Raw genomic sequence first — 13,477 nt, forward strand, 5'->3', positions numbered from 1 at the left:
TTATTGCTGCTGCATTTAGGGTCTGCAACAAGCCTTGCTTCTTCTGCAGGCTGCCAACCTTTTGGCATTTGCTGATACACTGAGCTGGAAGCAGAAGGGCAAGAGAAAGACCGAGGTCTGCACCCCGTTTTGACGACGTTGCCCTGCAGGCTTTAGTGGAGGGATCAAGAGCTCACAAGGAGGTGCTCTTCCCTTCATCAGGGAGGCAGATGCCTCCCCAGCAGACAAACGCTGCGTGGCTGCAAGTGGCAGAGGAGGTCAACTCCTTATCGGCTACCCGCAGAACCTGGATACAGTGCAGGAAGAGATTTCATGACCTTCAGCACACTGGAAAAGTGAGTATGAAGTTCCCATCACTCTCAATCTGATCTCCATTGCCTCTCCTCACCAGTACTCAGCTTTAGCAATCTCTTCCTCCACATCCCACTTGACACTGACATCCATGCACCCTTACCCATTCCCTCTCTTTCTATGCTCACATTCACCTAACTATTCTACTATGCAGCCCTCACACTCCCTATCACTCTCATGCTATGAAAACAACTGACAACCCACAGGGAGGGCCCTTGGTCTTGCCACCTCACTCCATCTTTGTCTCCTTCTAAGCATCTATGCTATGGATTCTCTACACTCACTCCTTCATTCTCACTCAAACTCCACTTGTCTCCTTATTGCAGGAAAAGAGAGCTCACAATAAAAGAGAACGAGCGAGGACAGGAGGAGGGCCACCATCAGTAGCCCACCTCACCCCCTGGGAGGAGGCGGTCCTGGAGATCGTAGGACTTGAGGATGAGGCGCAAGTGGGGGACGGACAGACGGGTGCATCACAGCAAGCTGGTGACAGAATAGTTTTCCATCTCTCTCATTGACATTGCATGAGTCGCTGATAATGATTCTGAAGCTATAACAGATGGACCTATGATCATCTGCAATATGCAATGTGCATGTAACCTTGAACTCACATCTCTAACTCTTTCCTTTACTCCCCCACAGGACCATCGAGAGCCCCCATCCCCACTGTCCAGGAGGAAGAGCCTGAGCTTTCAGACTCCTCAGAGGAATCTGCAACCTCAGAGGGCGCATCGTCAGCAGAATTCAGCGCACCCAGCACCAGCGCAGACACTCACACCTCGGTGGGACCTTCGGGACATAGAGTAGTGTTGTCACCTGGTGTATCACAGCTCATAAGTGAGCATCAGCAGATTGTGGAGACAGGGACAGCAGTGGAGAGTGCTAGTCGGAGAGCGCAGGACTCTGCCAGCTCGGCTCAGCTGCATGTCAACCCTCTGCCTCTGGGTCCATCCATAAGATCAGCGGGGCTGGAACTCCAGGAACAGATGCAGGAGTCTCTGGCAGGTTTTGTCTCCAGGGTCGATGTGTGTGGAGCGAATGGAGGAGTCCATAGTGAACATGAGCAGAGCCTTTGTGGAGTCATTGGCGCATGAACGCATCACCATGGAAAGGATGGCAACCTCCATGGAGGAGATAAGCCACCAGGGTATGAAAAACATGGTGAGTGTTCATAATAGAATGACATCTCTTGAGGAGCGATGGGCATCTATTGAACAGAGAAACCAGACCTTCATGGAAGTCCTTCTGAGTAGGACTGCCAGTGCAGATACGGGTCCCCATGGCCCCCTGATGTGCAGCAAGGTGCTCTCAAGCCACTTCCAAGCGCTGGCCCCTTCTGGCCTGTGCAGCTTCAGGTGGGTGAGCAACAGCCTGGCGCTCCTGGTGCTGCTGCTGTTGTTCCTGGTTCTGCTGGTGCCGCGGCTGGTGTTCGAGCTCATCTAATGCCCAGAAGGGAAGGAAATAAATGGCTCCCATGCTTCTGGTATATGCCTCCGTTGAGGAAGCGCTGAGTGAAGGTGGCGAGCGGGGTTTCTCAGGAGGTCACACTGGAGATGTGTGTGAGGCTCCAACCTTCCACAGGTGTGGTTAAGCCTGGTAAAAATTGCCCCAGGCCTGAAACAACAAAGTCCTGCCACCTGCAAATGATGACTGATCAAATCTCCTCTTTAATGGTTGACCTGCAGCTGATAGTCAGCAAGTCAATAGTGCTCACGCCAGGTTTCACAGGCGTGATCCCCACCAGGCATGTTTTACGTGGGAAAAGGGTTAAAAATGCAATGGCCTGTTGAAATGGTATAAAGGTCAATTATTGCTGATTAAGGGCCTTAAAGACCAGTCCCGCCTGTTGGAGGCGGGACTGATTCGGGACCATCAAACACACCTGGGTTAAAATGGCTCGGGGTCGGGAACCAGGCGGGTGGGGTCACGACCCCCAGTTTTTGCGATTTTAACCCACACACACCTCAAAGCCCGCCTCACGGCTAAGTTAAAATTGACCCCAAAGCCTTCAGGCTTAATTTTTTAACACTCTTAGACCTTTTAGAATTCTTATTTACTGTGGCCCTGTTTGATTTACACCCTTGATTTCTCTGCCTTCCAGTTTTGCTTTTCTCCTTCCTGTCTTTTGTTTCTATCCTTGCTTACCTTTCCTCTGTCTCCTTGCACAGGTTCCCAAGATAACCCCATGTGAGTATCTCCATGGTGTAGGGTTACAATGTTCAACACTGGGGTTAAGGGTAATACTAGCTGACATTCTGCAGCATTGCACATGGAACATCAAAAACAAATTTAGTCTTCATGTGAAGGGGGTTGGAGGGTGAAGGGGGTTGGAGGATGAGAGATAATTCAGTCAGAGAGAGCCAGCATGGATTTGTGAAAGGTAGGTCATGCCTGACAAACCTGATTGAATTTTTTGAAGAGGTGACTAAAGTAGTGGACAGGGGAATGTCTATGGATGTTATTTATATGGACTTCCAGAAGGCATTTGATAAAGTCCTGCATAAGAGACTGTTAACTAAGGTTGAATCCCATTGAATTGAAGGCGACCTAAGCGGCAGCAGCACCAGAGGAGGTGGCACCTCCGATGATTTGAAGAACAACAAAGAACAAGGAGTGACGTCACAGGACAGCAGATAGGTGACTGGTTGCGGCGAGAGCGGGATCTGAGGAGCGACACCAGCGGGGACAAAAGGAGCAGCAACCGAGGCCCGAGACCAGCGGCGAGAGCGGGATCTGAGGAGCGACACCAGCGGGGACAAAAGGAGCAGCACCCGAGGCCCGAGACCAGCGGCGAGAGCGGGACCTGAGAGGGGGCGGGGAATCAAAGTGTGACATCACAGGAAAGCAGGTAAGTGATTTGTTGGTGAGTATTTCTCTCTTTTTTTCTAAACTTGGGCATTGGTTTAAATTAAGAGCCGGGATTAAAAACTAAACATAGACAATTGATATTTCAAAACTTGAAAACCTAATTAATTAAATAAAATATAATAGAGATAGCAGGGCAGGCAATGTGTTGCAGCTGTTGCATGTGAGAGCTTGTGGACACCAGTGTGATCCACAGCAACCACATCTGCAGTAAATGTTGGCAGCTCAAGGAACTTCAGCTAAGAGTTGATGAGTTGTATTCCAAGCTTTGGACACTGCGATACATCCGGGAGGGGGAGAGTTACCTGGACACTGTTCCAGGAGGCAGTCACACCCCTTAGGATAAATAATTCAAATTTGGTCTGTTGTCAGGGACACAGGAGGATATGACTACAAGTGAGGCAGGTATGGGGATCCAGAAGGTAGCATTGGAGGAGCCTCAGCCCTTGCACTTGTCCAACAGGTACGAGGTTCTTACTCCCTGTGCGGACGAGAGCAGGGACTGCAGGGAGGATGAGCAAACTGACCACAGCACCGTGGTACAGGAAGCCATTCAAGTTGGGGGAGTAAAAGGAAATGTAGTAGTGGTAGGGAACAGTATAGTTAGGGGGATAGATACTGTTCTTTGCAGCCGAAAGCGTGAGTCCCAAAGGCTGTGTTGCCTGCACAGTGCCAGGGTTAAGGACATCTCTGAGCCGGAGAGGAACTTGGAGTGGGGAGGGAAAGATTCAGTTGTCGTGGTCCATGTAGGTACCAATGACATAGGTAGAACAGAGGCTGAGGGAGTATGAGCAGCTAGGGGCTAAATTAAAAAGCAGAACCACAAAGGTAATAATCTCTGGATTACTACCTGAGCCACGAGCAAATTTGCATAGGGTAAATAAGATCAGAGAGATGAACGTGTGGCTCAAAGACTGGTGTGGGAGAAATGGGTTTTGATTCATGGGGCACTGGCACCAGTACTGGGGTAAGAGGGAGCTGTTCCATTGGGACGGGTTTCACTTGAACCATGCTGGGACTAGTGTCCTGGCGAACCAAATAACTAGGGCTGTAGAGAGGGCTTTAAACTAAATAGTAGGGGGGAGGGTTCAGGTGAGTGGGAATTTAAAAAGTCAAAGAGAAAGGAGAAGGCAATAGAGCAGGGTAGCACATTAAATAGTAGGGGGGAGGGTTCAGGTGAGTGGGAATTAAAAAAGTTAAAGAGAAAGGAGAAGGCAATAGAGCAGGGTAGCAATAGGGGTAATGGTAACCAGAGTGTGACAGGAAGGGACAGAACGTATAAAAATAAGAGTACATCATAAAGTGGGGTCAAAGCACGGAAAAATAGTAAAAAGACAAAATTAAAAGCTCTTTATCTGAATACATGCAGCATTCGTAACAAGATAGATGAGTTGATGGCACAAATAGATATAATTGATAGCCATTACAGAGACGTGGTTGCAAGGTGACCAAGGCTGGGAACTGAATATTCAGGGGTATTTGACATTTCAGAAGGATAGACAGAAAGGAAAAGGAGGTGGGGTAGCAAGGATGAGATCAGTAGTGAGAAATGATATTGGCTCGGAAGAGCAAGATGTAGAATCAGTTTGGGTGGAGATAAGAAATAATAAGGGAAAGAAGTCACTGGTGGGCGTAGTCTATAGGCCCCCTAACAATAGCTGCACTGTTGGACAGAGTATAAATCAAGAAATAATGGAGGCTTGTAAGAAAGGTACAGCAATAATCATGGGCGATTTTAATCTTCATATTGATTGGACAAATCAAATTGGCCAAGGTAGCCTCGAGGAAGAGTTCATAGAGTGTATCCGGGATGGTTTCCTAGAACAATACGTTGTGGAACAAACCAGGGAGCAGGCTATCTTAGATCTGGTACTGTGTAATGAGACAGGATTAATAAATGATCTCATAGTAAAGGATCCTCTAGGAAAGAGTGATCATAGCATGGTTGAATTTCAAATTCAATTGGAGGGTGAGATAGTTGGGTCTCAAACCAGTGTCCTGATCTTAAATAAAGGCAATTACAAAGGTATGCAGGCAGAGTTGGCTAAAGTGGACTGGGAAAATAGATTAAAGGGTAAGACGGTTGATAAGCAATGGCAGACATTTAAGGAGATATTTCATAACTCTCAACAAAAATATATTCCAGTGAGAAGGAAAGATATTAAGAGAAGGGAGAACCATCCGTGGCTAACTAAGGAAGTAAAGGATGGTATCAAATTGAAAACAAAGGCATACAATGTTGCCAAGATTAGTGGGAGGCCAGAGGATTGGGAAATTTTTAAAAACCAGCAAAGGACGACTAAAATAATAATAGAGAGAAGATGGATTATGAGAGTAAACTAGCAAGAAATATAAAAACAGATAGTAAGAGCTTCTACAGGTATATAAAAAGGAAGAGAGTACCTAAAGTAAATGTTGGTCCCTTAGAGGATGAGACTGGGGAATTAATAATGGGGAACAGGGAAATGGCAGAGACTTTGAACAAATATTTTGTATCGATCTTCATGGTAGAAGACACTAAAACCATCCCAATAATACATAATCAAGGGGCTATAGGGAGGGGGAAACTTAAAACAATCACTATCACTAAAGAAAAAGTACTCGGTAAAATAATGGAACTAAAGGTGGACAAGTCCCCTGGACCTGATGGCTTGCATCTTAGGGTCTTAAAAGAAGTGGCTACAGAGATAGTGTGTGCATTGGTTGCAATCTACCAAAATTCCCTGGATTCTGGAGAGGTCCCAGCGGATTGGAAAACCGCAAATGGAACACCCCTATTTAGGAAGGGAGGGAGACAGAAAGCAGGAAACTATAGACTTTTTGAGGATGTAACTGGTAGATTAGATAAGGGAGAACCAGTGGATGTGGTGTATTTGGACTTTCAGAAGGCTTTCGATAAGGTTCCGCATAAGGGATTAGCGTGCAAAGTTAAAGCACATGGGATTGGGGGTAAGGTACTGACTTGAATAGAGAACTGGTTGGCAGACAGAAAGCAAAGAGTTGGAATAAACGGGTCTTTTTCCGAGTGGCAGGCAGTGACTAGTGGGGTACCGCAGGGATCAGTGCTAGGACCCCAGCTATTCACAATATATATTAATGATCTAGACGAGGGAACTAGATGTAATATCTCCAAGTTTGCAGACGACACAAGGCTGGGTGGGCGTGTGTGCTGTGAGGAGGATGCAGAGAAACTCCAGTATGATTTGGACAGGTTGGGTGATTGGGCAGATGCAGTATAATGTGGATAAATGCGAGGTTATCCACTTTGGTGACAAAAACAGGAAGGCAGATTATTATCTGAACGGCAATAGATTGGGAAAAGGGGAAGTGCAATGAGACCTGGATGTCCTTGTGCACCAGTCGCTGAAGGTAAGCATGCAGGTGCAGCAGGTGGTTAAGAAGGCAAATGGTATGCTGGCCTTCATAGCGAGAGGATTCGAGTACAGGAGCAAGGATGTCTTGCTGCAGTTGTACAGGGCTTTGGTGAGACCACACCTTGAGTATTGTGTGCAGTTTTGGTCACCTTATCTGAGGAAGGATGTTCTTGCCATGGAGGGAGTGCAGCGAAGATTCACCAGACTGATACCTGGGATGGCAGGAATGACGTATGAAGAGAGATTGGGTCGATTGGGCTTATATTCGCTAGAGTTTAGAAGAATGAGAGGGGATCTCATTGAAACTTATAAAATTCTAACAGGACTAGACAGACTAGATGCAGGAAGGATGTTCCCGATGGCAGGGGAGTCCAGAACCAGGGGTCACAGATAAGGAGTAAGCCATTTAGGACTGAAATGAGGAGGAATTTCTTCACCCAGAGAGTGGTGAACCTGTGGAATTCTCTACCACAGAAGGCAGTTGAGGCCAATTCATTAAATACATTCAAGAAGGAGTTAGATATATTTCTTAAGGCTAAAGGGATCAAGGGATATGGGGAGAAAGCAGGGACAGGGTACTGAATTTGGATGATCAGCCATGATCTCATTAAATGGCGGAGCAGGCCCGAGGGGCCGAATGGCCTACTCTTGCTCCTATCTTCTATGTTTCTATGTTCCTATGACCAGTTAGCCTAACATCTGTCATTGGGAAAATGCTGGAGTCCATTATTAAGGAAGCAGTAGCAGGACATTTAGAAAATCATAATACAGTTAAGCAGAGTCAGCATGGTTTTATGAAAGGGAAATCATGTTTGACAAATTTGCTGGAGTTCTTTGAGGACGTAACGAGCAGGGTGGATAAAGGGGAACCAGTGGATGTGGTGTATTTGGATTTCCAGAAGGCATTCAATAAGGTGCCACATAAAAGGTTACTGCACAAGATAAGAGCTCACAGGGTTGGGGGTAATATATTAGCATGGATAGAAGATTGGTTAACTGACAGAAAACAGAGAGTTGGAATAAATGGGTCATTTTCCGGTTGGCAAACAGTAACTAGTGGGGTGCCACAGGGATCAGTGCTGGGGCCTCAACTATTTACAATTTATATTAATGACTTGGATGAAGGGACCGAGTGTAATGTAGCCAAATTTGCTGATGATACAAAAGATAGATGGGAAAGCAAGTTGTGAAGAGGACACAATCTGCAAAGGGATATAGACAGGCTAAGTGAGTGGGCAAACATTTGGCAGATGGAGTATAATGTGGGAAAGTGAGGTTATCCACTTTGGTAAGAAAAATAAAAAAACAAATTATTATTTAAATGGAGAGAGATTACAAAATGCTGCAGTACAGAGGTGGTCCTTGTGCATGAAACACAAAAGGTTAACATGCAGGTGCAGCAAGTAATCAGGAAGGCAAATGGAATGTTGGCCTTTATTGCAAGGGGGTTGGAGTATAAAAGCAGGGAAGTTCTGCTACAACTATTCAGGGTGTTGGTGAGACCACACTTGGAGTACTGCGTACAGTTTTGGTCTCCTTATTTAAGGAGGGATATACTTGCATTGGAGGCAGTTCAGAGAAGGTTCATGAGGTTGATTCCTGAGCTGAAGAGGTTGACTTACGAAGAAAGGTTGAGCAGGTTGGGCCTATACCCATTGGAGTTTAGAAGAATGAGAGGTGATCTTATTGAAACATATAAGATACTGAGGGGGCTCGACATGCAGAGAAGATGTTTCCCCTCATGGGGGAATCTAGAACTAGGGGGCATAGTTTCAGAATAAGGGGTCGCCCATTTAAAACTGAGATGAGGAGGAATTTCTTCTCTCAGAGGGTTGTAAATCTGTGGAATTCTCTGCCCTAGGGAGCTGTGGAGGCTGGGTCATTGAATATATTTAAGGTAGAGATATAAAGATTTTTGATCAATAAGGGAGTGATGGGTTATGGGGAGCAGGCAGGGAAATGGAGTTGAGCCCAAGGTCAGATCAGCCATGATCTCATTAAATGGCAGAGCAGGCTCGAGGGGCCAAATGGCCTACTACTGCTCCTATGTCTTATGTTCTATTGACCTAGTTAGGAAATTGGCTGTGTGGCAGGAAACAGAGAGTAGGGATAATGGGCAGGTACTCTAATTGGCAGTATGCGACTAGTGGTGTTCCGCAGGGATCTGTGTTGGGACCCCAACTATTGACAATATTTATTAACGATTTAGATGATGGCATATAAATTTGCCGATGACACAAAGATAGGCGGCATTGTAGGCAGTGTAGATGAAAGCATAAAATTACAGAGGGATATTGATAGATTAAGTGAATGGGCAAAACTGTGGCAAATGGATTTCAGTGTAGGCAAATGTGAGGTCATCCACTTTGGACCTAAAAAGGATAGAGCAGAGTACTTTGTAAATGGTGAAAAGGTAAAAACAGTGGAGGTCCAAAGAGACCTGGGGGTCTAGGTACATAGATCATAGATCATTAAAATGGCATGGACAGTTACAGAAAATAATCAAAATCAAAAAGGCTAATGGAATGCTGGCCTTTATATCCAGAGGATGAGAATGCAATGGGATAGAAGTTATGCTGCAACTATACAAAGCCCTGGTTAGACCACACCTGGAATACTGTCAAATTGAAAGAAAAGGCATACAATGTTGCAAAGATTAGTGGTAGGCCAGAAGATTGAGAACATTTTAGAAACCAGCAAAGGATGACTAAAAAAATAATATATATAGGGAGAAAATAGCTTGAGAGAGTAAACTAGCAAGAAATATAAAAACCGACAGTAAAATCTTCTACAAGTATATGAAAAGGAAAAGAGTAGCTAAAATAAACGTTGGTCCCTTAGAGGACGAGACTGGGGAAATAATAATGGGAAACAAGGAAATGGCAGAGGCATTGAACATAAGAACATAAGAAATAGGAGCAGGAGTAGGCCAATCGGCCCCTCGAGCCTGCTCCGCCATTCAATAAGATCATGGCTGATCTGATCCTAACCGCCAATCCACTATCACAGAACCATCTCCTGAATCTAACAGAATTAGACACACGAAATAGGAGCAGGATCAGGCTACACGGCCCCTGGGCCCGCTCCGCTACCCACAGGGCCATGACCGATCCGAACCTAGACTCATGTCCAAATTCCTGCCTGCTCCCTGTAACCCTTAATTCCCTTTACTTCTAGGAAACTGTCTATTTCTGTTTTAATTTTATGTAACGATGTAGCTTCTACAGCTTTTTGGGGCAGCATATTCCATGGACCTACCACCCTCTGAGTGAAGTAGTTCCTCCTCATCTCAGTTTTGAAAGAGCAGCCCCTTATTCTAAGACTATGCCCCCTAGTTCTAGTTTCACCCATCATCGGGAACATCTTCCCCGCATCCACCCGATCCAACCCCTTCACAATCTTATATGTTTCAATAAGATCGCCTCTCATTCTTCTGAACTCCAATGAGTAGAGTCCCAAATATTTTGCATCTGTTTTTACAGTAGAGGACACTAAAAACATCCCAGTAATAGTAGAAAATCAAGGGGCAAAAGGGAGGGAGGAACTTAAAACAATCACAATCACTAGAGAAAAAGTGCTAGGCAAACGTTTGGGTCTAAAGGCTGACAAGTCCCCTGGACCTGATGGCCTGCATCCTAGGGTCTTAAAAGAAGTGGCTACAGAGATAGTGGATGCATTGGTTGTAATCTTCCAAAATTCCCTTGACTGGAAAAGTCCCTGCGGATTGGAAAACCGCAAATGTAACACCCTTATTCAAAAAAGGAGGGAGACAGAAAGCCGGAAACTATAGGCCAGTTAGCCTAACATCTGTCTTTGGCAAAATGCTCGAATCCATTAATAAGGAAGTAGTAGCAGGGCATTTAGAAAATCATAATACAATCAAACAGAGTCAACATGGTTTTATGAAAGGGAAATCGTGTTTGACAAATCTATTAGAGTTCTTTGAGGAGGTAACGAGCAGGGTGGATAAAGAGGAACCAGTAGATGTAGTGTATTTGGATTTCCAAAAGGCATTCAACAAGGTGTCACATAAAAGGTTACTGCATAAGATAAGAGCTCATGGTGTTGGGGGTAATATATTAGATTGGTTAGAGGATTGGCTAACTAACAGAAAACAGAGAGTTGGGATAAATGGGTCATTTTCAGGATGGCAATCTGTAACTAGTGGGGTGCCACAGGGATCGGTGCTGGGGCCTCAACTATTTTCAATCTATATTAATGACTTGGATGAAGGAAGCGGGTGTATAGTAGCCAAATTTGCGGACAATACAAAGATAGGTGGGAAAGCAAGTTGTGAGGAGGACATAAAGGGCTTGATTTTTGTCAATGGGGAGCTTTTGGAGGTAGGACTCCCACTTTTTGGGTTGTAGTCCTGCTGTAAAGTCCGCGCCTCAATAATACATGGACTTCGGGAGAACAGTTGAACAGGTACTTTACTGAACAGGAGGCAGCTTGAAACTGAAACTACAGAAGCCTGCTAGGGCCTTTTATACAGGGGTGGTCACTGCCGGTACTGCAGTCGAAGACCAGTTATTCCCTTAAAGGTACATACACAACAATTCCTCCCCTTTTAGATAAACAGTACATAACATTCATTTAACAACTAAATAATAACTAATTACAATTACAATTACAATTTTCTCAGTAATATATACATCAACTGAAATAGTCATTTATAAGTTCAGTCTTTGAGGAGGCTTCCTGATCCGGACTGGATAGCGCCTTTCTCGAGTATCCTGTTCTGGCGGTGGAGTCAATTCTGGCTCATTGTCATTGGTTGGTTCGTCAGCTTCCAATACCCCTGCTTCTGAGGTAGACGCAATCTGTACTTCGGGCTCATTACCAGGTGCACATGCTTGTGGTACAGGTTTGGCTTGTTCCTGTGACTCTAGAATCTGGTCAGCATGGCGTCTCACGATGCTTTCTCCAATGTCCACTGTGTACATTAGTGGTCCCTGCTGTGTACATATCGTGCCTGGCTGCCATTTTTCTGTTCGGTAGTCGCGGGCCGAGACTGGTTACCCTATCTTGAAGCTCCTGGTTGGCTTCTCATTTATGTGCTGGAACTGCTTATCCTCAACATCTCGTCTTATGTTTGGTTTGAGCAAATCCAAGCGACATCTTAGTCTCCGGTTGAAAAACAGTACGGCTGGAGTTTGGTTGGTTACTGCATGTGTCGCATTCCGGTAAGCAAACAGGAAGTTATCCACCTTGTGTTGCAGTAGTATGTCGTCATTATACATTGCCTTTATGGCCTTTTTAAAGGTCTGAACAAACCTCTCAGCCAATCCATTTGTGGCTGGATGATATGGGGCAGATGTGTAATGTTTCACCCCATTATTCTTCAGGAACCTCCGGAAATCCTCAGACACAAACTGTGGGCCATTGTTGGAACAGATCTGTTCTGGCAACCCATTCCTGGCGAAGATGGTCCTTAGGACTGCAATAGTTTTCTCCGTGGTGGTGGAGGACATTTTAATGACCTCTGGCCATTTCGAATGGGCGTCCACAGCGATTAGAAACATCGAGTCCATAAATGGACCAGCAAAATCAGTGTGTACCCGTTGCCATGGAGATGAGGGCCACTCCCATGGATGTAGCGGGGCCCGTGGTGGAGCGTTTTGGACCTTCTGGCATCCTGTGCATCTCTTGGTCATATCCTCGATTTCTTTATCGATTCCCGGCCACCACACAAACGCCCTGGCTGGGCTCTTCATTTTTACCCCTCCCAGATGACCCTCATGAAGCTCATTGAGTACTCTATCTCTCAACTTGGGTGGAATTACCACTCGGGATCCACACATCAAGGTTCCCCGGCACACTGACAGCTGTTCCCTCCTTGGCGAGAATGCTGGCAACAGTGAGTCCCCATATGCTGGCCATCCCTTCACCGTCAAATCATAGACCCGAGAGAGTGTCGGGTCATTTCGGGTTTCCTTCTCAATACTTGCGTTTGTAACAGGCAAACATTCGACTGTGGTCGCATGGAATATCTCCACAGGGTCCACTGCAGGTGCTTCTTCCGCCGTAGGCAACGGTAGGCCCATCAGCCCATCAGCGTTCCCATGTTGTTTCGTACCTTTGTACTCTATGTCATACTGATGTGCCCCTAGAAAAAGTGACCATCTTTGCAGCCGTTGCGCCGTCATCACCGGAACGCCCTTCTTTGGGTTAAAAATTGAGACCAGGTGTTGATGATCAGTCAGTAGGGTGAATTTCTGCCCGTGCAGATAGTGATTGAACTTCTTCACCCCCCACACCAGGCTGAGGGCCTCCCTGTCAATCTGGGCGTAGTTACGCTCGGCTGAGGTTAGCGAGCGCAATGCAAAGGCTATTGGCCTCTCTGAACCGTCACGGAATTTGTGTGACAGCACCGCTCCAATGCCGTAAGGTGACGCATCACATGCCAACCGAATCGGTAGTGTTGGGTTGAAGTGGGCCAATACTTCTTTTGAAGTGATTTGGCATTTACATTCCTGAAAGGCACGCTTACACTCATCACTCCATTTCCATGTTACACCAGTTTGAAGGAGGGCGTTCAGTGGGTGCAGAATTGTAGGTAAATTCGGCAAGAACTTATGGTAGTAGTTCACCAACCCGAGGAACGACCTCAGTTGCGACACATTTTCTGGTGCTGGAGCCTTGACTACAGCCTCAATCTTGTCCGGCGACTTATGTAACCCTTCCTCATCAATCATGTGGCCACAATACGAGATTTGTCTCCTGAAGAACTCGCATTTGGGACGGTTGGCTCGTAGCCCATATTCCTGCAATCTCGTGAGCACCTGTTCCAGGTTGGCAAGGTGTTCATTGTCATTTTCGCCCGTAACCAGGATGTCGTCCAAATAACACTGGGTCCCCGGGATCCCTTGCAGGACTTGTTCCAT

General features: G+C 45.9%; 1 protein-coding gene across 2 annotated transcripts in view; it reads right to left on the minus strand.

Moving 5' to 3' along the window:
- Nucleotides 1-13,477, minus strand: part of srlb (sarcalumenin b) — a 124,777-nt gene that overhangs the window by 55,113 nt on the left and 56,187 nt on the right. The window lies entirely within an intron of this gene.

Source organism: Somniosus microcephalus, chromosome 11, assembly GCF_052327205.1.
Source record: "Somniosus microcephalus isolate GS21.2 chromosome 11, FLI_Smic_1.0, whole genome shotgun sequence".
In the NCBI taxonomy this organism is placed as follows: domain Eukaryota; kingdom Metazoa; phylum Chordata; class Chondrichthyes; order Squaliformes; family Somniosidae; genus Somniosus; species Somniosus microcephalus.